Below are 11,709 nucleotides of genomic sequence, written 5' to 3' on the forward strand. Positions count from 1 at the left end.
ACCAATGTCATAAAACAATATGTGTACTACTGTTTCATGAGAAACTATTTGTTCTGTAAGCCTTCACCTGAAGTACAATAAAAAAATAATAATAACTTCAATCTAATGATCAAATGAGAAAAGATACTGATATGTGCTTCAGAAAACTGAATTGGTTGCAAGTCTAGTGACCCAGACACAAGCACCCACTGGTGAATGCTGGCCCTTTGTGAGTTTTAGAGCTTAGGAAGAAAGAGTCTCAGGCCATCTGGACTGAAATAACAACATCTACAAAAGCCCACAGTAGTGGGACAATTGAAGTTTTAAAGAATATTATTAATCTCACCTACTTTTGTTGTCAATGATCTCTAAAAGAGAAAAAATACTCTTATTCACTTACTTTCTGAACTAATTTGGAGGGATATTGGCTTGCTACTGTTAGCTACTATTGAGTTGGCCCCTGATTCATCGATACCCCACGCACAATGGAACAAAATGTTGCCTGGAGCTGGGGATCAGACATTTGTGGACCATAGTGCTTCCATTGGCTGATTTTTGGAGATAAATTGCCAGACATTTGTTCCTAGTCTGACTTAGTATGAAATCGCCACTGAAGCTTTGCTGTTCAGCATCATAGCAACCCACTGACAGAAGGGTGGTGGTTGTGCATGCCATGCATTGACTGGGAATCGAACGTGGGTCTCCTACATGGGAGGCCAGTATTCTACTACTGAACCACCAGTGATCTGCTGGCACTGCTAGAAACTCAAAACCAAACCCACTGCTGTCTAGTTGACTCCGACTCATAGTGACCCTATAGGACAGAGTAGAACTTCCCTATAGTGTTTCCAAGGCTGTAAATCTCTACGGAAGCAGATTTCCACATCCTCCCTTGGAGCAGCTGGTAGGTTTGAACTGCCCATCTTTCAGTTAGCAGCTGAGCACTTTAACCACTGGCAATCAGGGCTGCTCCAGCACTGCCAAAGCCCACTTTAATTGAGTCTCTTGAGGCAGGAAGAATACTAATGTTTTATTGCTCTATTTTGTGGCTTTTATATCCTCACCCTGGTGTGATATAGAGATTATTGCAGGTACTTTTTTCTAAAAGAATAAATTAGGATTTAGAAATGTTAAACGTTGAAAGTACTTGAAAGTTTAAGTAGGAATTTTTTATTCAATTGTTTACATTATCCATGTAAATTACTGATTGTTAATGAGTGGATAAAAGTGAAGGACAAAGTTGGTGAGCACTGATACAACATGCAAATTTGTTTGTAGTGTAAGTAGGTGCCAACATGTCCCTTTAATTTGAACAAGCTGTGAAGATTAAATGAGCATAAAGTTTACTGTTCAAACCAAGTGACAGTCTCGAAGTTAATTAGCATGAATTTTAACACAGAGCTCAACTTTAAAATAATTTTAGGCATTAGCAAGTGGATTTTCCAGTTACAGCTCTAGCACCTCTTTTTTTTTTCACTTTTTTTATTGTTGTAGTTTAAGTGAAAGTTTACAATTCATGTTAGTCCCTTATACAAAAATTTATACATACATTGTTATGTAACCCCAATTGCTCTCCCTATACTGTGACAGCACACTCCTCATTTCCACCCCTGATTTCCCACGTCCATTCAACCAGCTCCTAACGCTCTCCGCCTTTTCATCTCACCTCTGGACAGAAGCTGCCCATTTAGTCTCATGTATCTACTTGAGATAATAAGCATAATCTTCACGAGTATCATTTTATGTCTCACAGTCCAGTTCAATCTTTGTCTGAAGTGTTGGCCTCAGGAAAGGTTTTAGTTTTGAATTGACAGAAAGTCCAGGGGCCATGCTTTCTGGGGTTTCCCCAGTCTCAGTCAGACCGTTAAGTCTGGTCTATTTACTAGAATTTGAGTTCTGCACCCCGCCTTTCTTCTCCTACATCAGGGACTCTCTGTTGTGTTCCCTGTCAGGGTGGTCATTGGTGGTAGCTGGGCACCATCTAGTTCTTCTGGTCTCAGGCTGATGCAGTCTCTGGTTTATGCATCCTTTTCTGTCCTTTGGACTAGCAGTTTCCTTGTGTCTTTGGTGTTCTTCATTTTCCTTTACTCCAGGTGGGTTCGGAACGATTGATGCATCTTAGATGGCTGCTCACTAGATTTTAAGACCCTAGACGCCACCCACCAAAGTAGGATGCAGAACATTTTCTTAATAAACTTTGTTATGCCAATTGACCTAGATGTCCCTTGAAAGTATGGTCCCCAGACTCCCGCCCCTGCTACTCTGTCCCTCAAAGTGTTTGGTTGTGTTCAGGAAACTTCTTAGCTTTGGTTTAGTCCAATTGTGCTTACTTCCCCTGTAGTGTATGCTGTCCTTCCCTTCACCTAAGATAATTCTTGTCTACTCTCTAGTTAGTGAATAACCGTCTCTCTCCCTCCCCATCCTTGTAATCATCAAAGAATGTTTTCTTCTGTGTGTAAACCTTTTCTTGAGTTCTTATAATAGTGGTATTATACAATATTTGTCCTTCTGTGACTGACTAAGTTCACTTAGCATAATGACCTCCATCTTCCTCCAGGTTATGTTTCACAGATTCATCATTGTTCTTTATTGTTACATAGTATTCCACTGTGTGAATATACCATAATTTATTTATCCATTTGTCTGTTGATGGGCACCTAGGTTGTTTCCGTCTTTTTCTATCATCAACAGTGCTGCAGTGAACATGGGTGTGCATATATCAATTCGCGTGATGGCTCTTATTTCTCTAGGATAAATTCCAAGGAGCAGGATTGCTGGATTGTATGGTACTTCTATTTTTTAGCTTTTTAAGTGCCAAATCGATTTCCAAAGTGGTTGTACCATTTTACATTCCCACCAACAGTGTATAAGTGTTTCAGTCTCTCCACAACTTCTCCAGCATTTGTTATTTTGTGTTTTTTGGATTAATGCTAGCCTTGTTGGGATGAGATGGTATCTGATTCTAGTTTTGATTTGCATTTCTCTAATGGCTAATGATGGTGAGCATTTCTTCCTGTGTTTGTTAGCCACCTGAATGTCTTCTTTGGCAAAGTGCCTGTTCATATCATTTGCCCATTTTTTAATTGGGTTGTTTGTTTTTTTGTTGCTGAGGTTTTGCAGTATCTTGTAGATTTTAGAGATTAGATGCTGATCGGATTTGTCATAGCCAAAAATTTTTTCCCGGTCTGTAGGTTGTCTTTTGACTCTTTTGATGACATCTTTTGACGAGCATAAGTGTTTGATTTTTAGGATCTCCCAGTTATCTAGTCTTTCCTCTGGTGCTTGTGCATTGTTACTTATGGTTCATATTGTGTTTATGCCATGTATTAGGGCTCCTAGCATAGTCCGTACTTTTTCTTCCATGATCTTTATCGTTTTTGATTTTATATTTAAGTCTTTGATCCATTTTGAGTTAGCTTTTTTGCATGGTGTGAGGTATGGGTCTTGTTTCAGTTTTTTGTAGATGGATATCCAGTTATGCCAGCACCATTTGTTAAAGAGACTTTCTCCAACAGTGGTCTTTGGGACTTTGTCAAATATCAGCTGCTCATAGGTGGATGAATTTATGTCTGGATTCTCAATTCTGTTCCACTGGTCTATGTATCTGTTGTTGTACCAGTACCAGGCTGTTTTGAGTACCATGGTGGTATAATAGGTTCTAAAATCAGGTAGTGTGAGGCCTTCCACTTTGTTCTTCTTCTTGAGTAATGCTTTACTTATCTGGGGCCTCTTTCCATATGAAGTTGGTGATTTGTTTCTCCATCTCATTAAAAAATGCCTTTGGAATTTAGATTGAGATTGTATTGTATCTGTATGTTGCTTTGGGTAGAATTGACATTTTCAGAATGTTGAGTCTTCCTATTCATGAGCAAGGTATATGTTTCCACTTTTGCAGGTCTCTTTTGATTTCTTGCAGTAGTGTCTTGTAGTTTTCATTGCATAGGTCTTTTACATCTCGGGTTAGATTTATTCCTAAGTATTTTATCTTCCTGGGGGCTATTGTAAATGGTATTGATTTGGTGATTTCCTCTTGGAGGTCTCTCTACTGGCGTAGAGGAATTCTACTGATTTTTGTATGTTTATGTTGTATTCTGATACTTTGCTGAAATCTTCTATTAGTTCCAGTAGTTTTCTTGGGGATTCTTTGGTGTTTTCTGTGTATAAGATCATACCATCTGCAAATAGAGATACTTTGACTTCTTCCTTACCAATCTGGATGCCCTTTATTTCTTTTTCTAGCCTAATTGCTCTGGCTAGGACCTCCAGCACAATGTTGAATCAGAGTGCTGATAAAAGGCATCCTTGTCTGGTTCCCCTTCTCAAGGGGAATTCTTTCAGATTGTCTCCATTTAGGATGATGTTGGCTGTTGGCTTTGTATAAATGCCCTTAATTATACTGAAGAATTTCCCTTCTATTCCTATTTTGTTGAGAGTTTTTATCATGAGTGGGTGTTGGACTTTGTCAAATGCCTTTTCTGCATCTATTGATAAGATCATATGGTTCTTGTCTTTTGTTTTATTCATGTGATGGATTACAATGATTGTTTTTCTAATGTTAAACCATTCCTGCATAACTCATATATATCCCACTTGATCATGGTGAATTATTTTTTTGATATGTTGCTGAATTCTATTGGCTAGAATTTTATTGTGGATTTTTGCATCAATGTTCATGAAGGATATTGGTCTATAATTTTCTTTTTTTGTGGTGTCTTTACCTGGGTTTGGTATCAGGGTTATGCTGGCTTCATAGAATGAGTTTGGGAGTATTCCATCCTTTTCCATGCTCTGAAATACCTTTAGTAGTAGCAGTGTTAACTCTTCTCTGAAAGTTTGGTAGAATTCTCCAGTGAAGCCATCCAGGCCAGGACTTTTTTTTTGTTGGAAGTTTTTTAATTACCTTTCCAATCTCCTCGTTTATTATGGGTTTATTTAGTTGTCCTACATCTGTTTGTGTTACTTTAGGTAGGTAGTGAGTTTCTAGAAATTTGTCCATTTCCTCTAGGTTTTAAAATTTGTTAGAGTACAATTTTTTCACAGTGTTTGTTATGATTCTTTTAACTGTAGTTGGGTCTGTTGTGATATCAGCCATCTCATTTCTTATACTGGTTATTTGCTTCCTCTCCTGTTTTTCTTTTGTCAGTTTGGCCAATGGTTTATCAATTTTGTTGATTTTTTCAAAGAATCAGCTTTTGGTCTTGTTAAATGTTTTTCTATTTCATTTAATTCTGCTCTAATTCTTATTATTTCCTTTCTTCTGGCACCTAACGGCTTATTTTGCTGCTCTCTTTCTACCTGTTCCAGTTGTAGGGATAACGTTTTGATTATGGTCCTTTCTATTTTTTGGATGTGTGCATTTGTTGCTATAAACTGACCTCTAAGCACTGCTTTTGCTGTGTCCCAAAAGTTCTGGTAGGCTGTGTTTTAATTCTCATTTGATTCTATGAATTTCTTTATTCCATCCTTAATTTGTTCTATAACCCAGTAGTTTTTGAGCAAGGTGTTGTTTAGTTTCCATGTGTTTGATTTTTTTTTCTCTCTTTTTCTGTTATTGATTTCTACTTTTATGGCTTTATGGTCAGAAAAGATGCTTTGCAATATTTCCATTTTTTGGATTTTTTTAAACCTTACTTTATGGCCTAATGTGTGGTCTATTCTGGAGAATGTTCCATGTGTGTTGGAAAAGAAATTATACTTGGCTGCTATTGGGTGGAGTGTTCAGTATATGTCTATGAGATCAAGTTGGTTGATTGTAGCATTTAGCTCTTCCATGTCTTTGTTGAGCTTCTTTCTGTATGTTCTATCCACCAAAAGTGGTGTGTTGAAGTCTCCTACTACTATTGTGGAGCTGTCCATCTCTCTTTTCAATGCTGTTAGAGTTTCTTTTATGTATTTTGGAGCCCTGTTGTTGGGTGTGTAAATATTTATTATAGTTATGTCCTCCTGGTGTATTGACCCTTTAATCATATGTGTCCTTCCTCATCCTTTGTGGTAGATTTTACTTTAAAGTGTATTTTGTATGGATTAATATTACCATTCCTGCTCTTTTTTGAGTGATGTTTGCTTGATATATTTTTTCCATCCTTTGAGTTTTTGTTGGTGACTTTAAGTCTAAGGTGCGTTTCTTGTAGGCAGAATATAGATGGATCTTATTTTTTTATCCAATCTGCCACTCTCTATTTATTGGTGCATTTAGTCCATTTACATTCAGCGTCATTATTGAGGTATGAGTTTAGTGCTGTCATTTTGATGTGTTTTTTTTTTTTGTGTGTGTGTGTTGTTGATAGTTTCTTTGTTCCACTTAATCTTCTGTGCTCAGTCATTTTTCTCTGTGGATTTTCTTTTCATCTTTTTCATTGTTGTTGATTTTGTATTTGCTGAGTCTATATTTTTCTTGTTTTTTATTTTGACGTGTAAGATTTTTAGTTTCCTTTGTGGTTACCTCAGTATTTACCCCTATTTTTCTAAGTTTATACAGTCGTTTATTTGTTTATATCACCTTTACTTCCTCTGCATATGAAAAATCTATGTCTACATTTTTTAGTCCCTCTTTTTTGTTTCAGTGTTGTCATCTTTTACATATTAACATCTGTTTCCCTATTTTCAGTCTTTTCACTTTATTTTTGTGACTTCCCTATCTGGGTTGATATCTGGTTGCTCTGTCCTGTGTTCTAGTCTTGGGTTGTTATCTGATGGTATTGATTTTCTAACCAGAGGACTCCCTTTATTATTTCTTATAATTTTAGTTTGGTTTTTGCAAATTCCCTAACCTTCTGTTTATCTGGAAATACCCTAATTTCACCATCATATTTGAGAGACAGTTTTGCTCGATATCTAATTCTTGGCTGGCAATTTTTTTCTTTCAAGGCTTTTTATATGTCATCCCATTGCCTTCTTGCCTGCATGGTTTCTGTTGAGTAGTCCAAGCTTATTCTTTTTGACTCTCCTTTGTAGATGACTTTTCGTTTATCCCTAGCTGCTCTTAAAATTCTCTCTTTAACTTTGGTTTTGGCAAGTTCAATTATAATATGTCTTTGTGACTTTCTTTTGGGATCTACCTAATGTGGGTTCGATGAGCATCTTGGATAGATATCTTCTCATCTTTCACGATATCAGGGAAGTTTTCTGTCAACAAATCTTCAACAATTCTCTCTGTATTTCCTGTTATCACCCCCGTTCTGGTACTCCAATCCCTTGTACGTTATTCCTCTTGATAGAATCCCAAATAATTCTTAGGCTTTCTTCATTTTTTTCAATCCTTTTATCTGACTTTTCCTCAAATAAGTTGGTGTCAAGTGCTTTAGTGTCAATCTCACTAATTCTGATTTCCATTGCCTCAATTCTGCTCCTATGACTTTCTTTTGAGTTGTCTAATTTTGAAATTTTATTGTAAATCTTCTGGATTTCTGATTTGCTGCTCTCTGTGGATTCTTGTAGCTGTTCAATTTGTCATTATGCTCTTCTCTAATCTTAAGTTCCTCTATTGTGTGTTCTGTGTTTTGCCTAATTTCTTTCCTGATATCTTAAAGATTTCTGTATATTAATCTTTTGTATTCTCTTCTGGTAATTCCAAAAAATTTTATTCCTCTGGAAAATATCTAGACTCTTTATTTTGGGAGCTCGCTGAAGCCATGATGGTCCACCTCTCTCTGTGATTTCATACTGACTGTTGTCTCCGAGCCATCAATAAGTTACTATATTTATTTATTTTATGTTTGCTTACTGTGTCCTATCTTCTTGTTTTGTTTCACTTTGATACACCCATATAGGCTGCTTGAGTGAGCTAGTTTGATTATTGGCACCTTTGAAGCTCTAATGTCCTGTCACCAGGTGGCTAGATATGTCACTAGGTATGTGAGCCTAGGAGTCCGCCCACTCCTTGTTTATGAATTCAGCTCAGGTGTCCAGGTAGACAGCCACCAAGTGTGTGGTGCAGGCTCTCACCTACAGTCCTAGACAGGCATGGGTGATTGGTGTAGGCAGAGGCATCTGGCTGTAGCAAGGGGACACACTCTGACAAAGGCAGGGGCCTGATGGCTGCCCGAGTGTCCAGGAGAAAACTGTGTCCCTGTTCCCTACAGTGTGTAGGTAGGTGGGTTTTGCAGCCAGATATGAACACCCAGTACTTGTGGATGTAAGGACTGGGGGGCACCTCTTATTCTTGGGCCCTTATCGCAGGTGGCTAGGTGGAGTGAGTGGAGCCACCAGTCCTCAGGCCCCTGATGTGGGTAGGTGAAGACCCTGCTTAATGGGCAGAGCAGTGTCAAATGTCACGAACCTGCCACTTCACAGCTGAAATAATTGAAGTTAGACTTCAGGTATATACACTGTTGTACTGAAGTAATGAGGGCCTACGCTGTTGAAATGGGCCCACACAAGTCTATGCAGGGGAAAAGGCACTCGAAATCCATGGATCCCTTATGCCTGTGCCTAGACAAAGGAGCTGTGCCTACCCTGAGTTCCTGGCTTAGGGGAGCCAGCAGATTATTTTTCCCCTCTATTTGTTAGTTTGTTCCCTCTCCAAGGCCAGGGGAATGGCTCAGGGCACATGACGTGTCCTACTTCCGGTCCAGGGGACTTGTCAATTGCCGAAGCCATTTTGAACCCAGTCTAGCACCCTTAATCAGATATACAACCACTTTTATTTAAGACTGGCCTTATGTACTACACCATCCCCACTTCTTACTATGCTTGAACATACTGGTTTAATGTGGATTTTTTTTAAGTAATTCAGATTACTAAGTGATTTTGAAACATAAACAATTAGCAGGTTTAGAACCCTTATATAAAAGTGAGTGATTTAGAGAAATAAAAACATAATCTCATGAAATATCTGATAATGACAATTATAAGCAACTATTGATGAACTGATGACCATATTCCAAAGCCTATGCTAGATGCATCCTACGTTTAAACTCATTTAATCATTTCAACACTTGGAAAGAGTAGCTGCTAGGGTGGCAGTGGTGATTCAATGGTAGACTTCTCACCTCCCATGTGGAAGACTCTAGATGGATTCCTGGACAACGGATTGAAAACCACCATCCATCAATAAAGACTTGTGTGTTACTGTGATCTGAACATCTTTTCCATTGCTTCTTTCCACAGATTTGGTTCCTGTATTTCCCATCTCATGATGCCCATGTGTATAGTCACTGTTTATGTTGTTGAAAAAAGGTATTTGCAATGAAGAAGTTGTTGGTCTTGCAAAACTCTATCATGCAGTCTCAGGAGTCATTTCTATCACCAAGGCCATATTTTCCCACTACAGATGCTTCTTTGTTTCCAACTTTCTGATTCCAAATGTCAGTAATTATCAATGCATCTTGATTGCATATTTGATCAATTTCAGACTACAGAAGTTGGTGAAAATCTTCAATTTCCTCATCTTTGGCATTAGTGATGGGTGAGTAAATTTGAATAATAGTCGTATTAACTGGTCTTCCTTGTAGGTGTATGGATATTATCCTATCATTGACAGCACTGTACTTCAGGATAAACCTTGACATGTTCTTTTCGATGATGAATGAGACGCCATTCCTCTTCAATTTGTCATTCCCAGCATAGTAGACTGTATGATTGTTTGATTCATAATGGCTGATACCAGTCCATTTCAGCTCACTAATGCTTAGGATATCAATGTTTATGCATTCCATTTCATTTTTGACAACTTTCAATTTTCCTAGATTCATACTTTGTACATTCCTGTTCCAGTTATTAATGGATGTTTGTAATCGCTTATTCTCATTTTGAATCGTGCCACATCAGCAAATGAAGGTCCTTAAAGCTTTACTCCATCCATGTCATTAAGATCGACTCTACTTTGAGGTATCAGCTCTTCCCCAGTCATATTTTGAGTGCCTTCCCACATGAGGAACTCATCTTCCGGCACTATATCAGACAATGTTCTGCTGCTATTCATAAAGTTTACATTGGCCAATTTTTTCAGAAGTAGACCGCCAGGTCCTTCTTCTTGGTCTGTCTTAGTCTGGAAACTGCTGAACCTGTGACCACCGGTGAACTTGCTGGTATTTGAAATACTGTGGCATGGCTTCCAGCATCACAGCAACACACAAGCCACCAAAGCACAACAAACTGAGAAACGCATGGTGGTCTGAATGGCTAAAAACCGTGAATGTCCCCAAAACAGAAGTTTTAATCTTAATTTTTTGGGCAGGGGAGAAGAGCATTTTCTTGTATAAATGTTTTCTTCCAGCTTCCTATGGCAACTGTATTTTTTTTAACTCAGTGAGTGCTGAACTGCCTCTACTGCTTAGAATGTTGTGTTTGTATGTGCGATTAGGGAGGTGAGGAGTGGTTGGACAAAAGAAAGCAGCATGCTAAGGTTAAGAATCATACCTTCCCCAATTCCTACCACTGTATTTTCACATGGTAAGTAAGAATTCAGACACTTTCCTGGCAGAAAAAAGCTTTCTTCCCACCATTAAAAATGAGTAAACTATTATCTATGCTTAACACAGACCTAATGTTTCTTTGCAGATAAGAGTTCCTCTATGAATAATTTGTATAGCTCTGTGAAGGCACTAATGAGATAGGCCTTGGGCTGACAGCTTCATGCCAGGTGAAGAACTTTCTTCTGGGGTGGAGGCTGCATTTTGAGTTCCAGTGGACTGTTTCTGTTTTCTTTCTGCTCATCATTAGCCATATAGGTGTTCACAGAGTTATTCTATTGAAACCTACTTTAAATTTTGTATAGAATTATTCAGACCTTCTGTCTTCCCAAATGTCATTTTTTTTAAAAACCTGGTTAATAAATTAATCATTTATTAATTATCACCTCATTAAAAAGGACATGTACTTGAAAGAGAACTGACTTTCGTCCTCTCACTTAAACTAAACAGTTTGTTGTTAGCAGTTCTAAAAGAGTTCTCCTCTGTGGTCCTTACTTTCTGTACCACTGGGGCAGGGGAATATATACGATCTTATTAAATTACATCTTTCAGGCACTTGAAGGCTACCGGACACTGTGTTAGCCACTTTATGCATGTTGTTTTATTTAGTCCCTACAGCCCCGCCATATGATTACTGTGAGTCACTATTGATATTCTCAGTTTACAGAGGAGAAACTGAAGTTCATTTAACTTGATCAGTTTCACAGGTTCCATATTTGAACAGTCTTCTAGTGATCAGACTTGCAGGGATTCTTAATTAACCCTTGGGCACAAAGACCACTAAGCAATTCAAGATAGAATAGTGTTTCAATAAAATTGGTTTTATTTCTAATCCTATGTATATTATTGTACGAATTTCCAAACATTTACATGAATTTGCAAAGGAGACCACAGCCTTCACCAGGCTGCCACAGATGTGCGTTGCACCAAAGTTTAGAGTCCCTGATGGTGATCTGATTTTCCTCAATGTCTCCTTCCTGGGGGGGTATCATTTCCTAATCTTATGAAATATTTCACTTTCTCCAGTACCTCTGTATAATTCTTGTGCTTCAGGACCATGATTTGCTCTTTACAGACTCTTTCATATTATTTTTAAGACAAAAATTCTTTGCCATCCAGTCGATTCTGGCTCCTAGCAACCCTATATGTAGGACAGAGAACTGTGGAAACTGCCAACCTTTTGGTTAGCAGCCTGAGCTCTTAACCACTGTGCCACAAGGGCTCCTTTTTAAGACAGGTAGTATTTAAAGGCTAGTATCAGGTCACTATGAGTTGCAATCTACTTGACAACAACGGGTTTTTTTTTTTTTTTTTTTTT

This window comes from Trichechus manatus, unplaced genomic scaffold (assembly GCF_000243295.1).
Source record: "Trichechus manatus latirostris isolate Lorelei unplaced genomic scaffold, TriManLat1.0 scaffold00065, whole genome shotgun sequence".
NCBI lineage: Eukaryota > Metazoa > Chordata > Mammalia > Sirenia > Trichechidae > Trichechus > Trichechus manatus.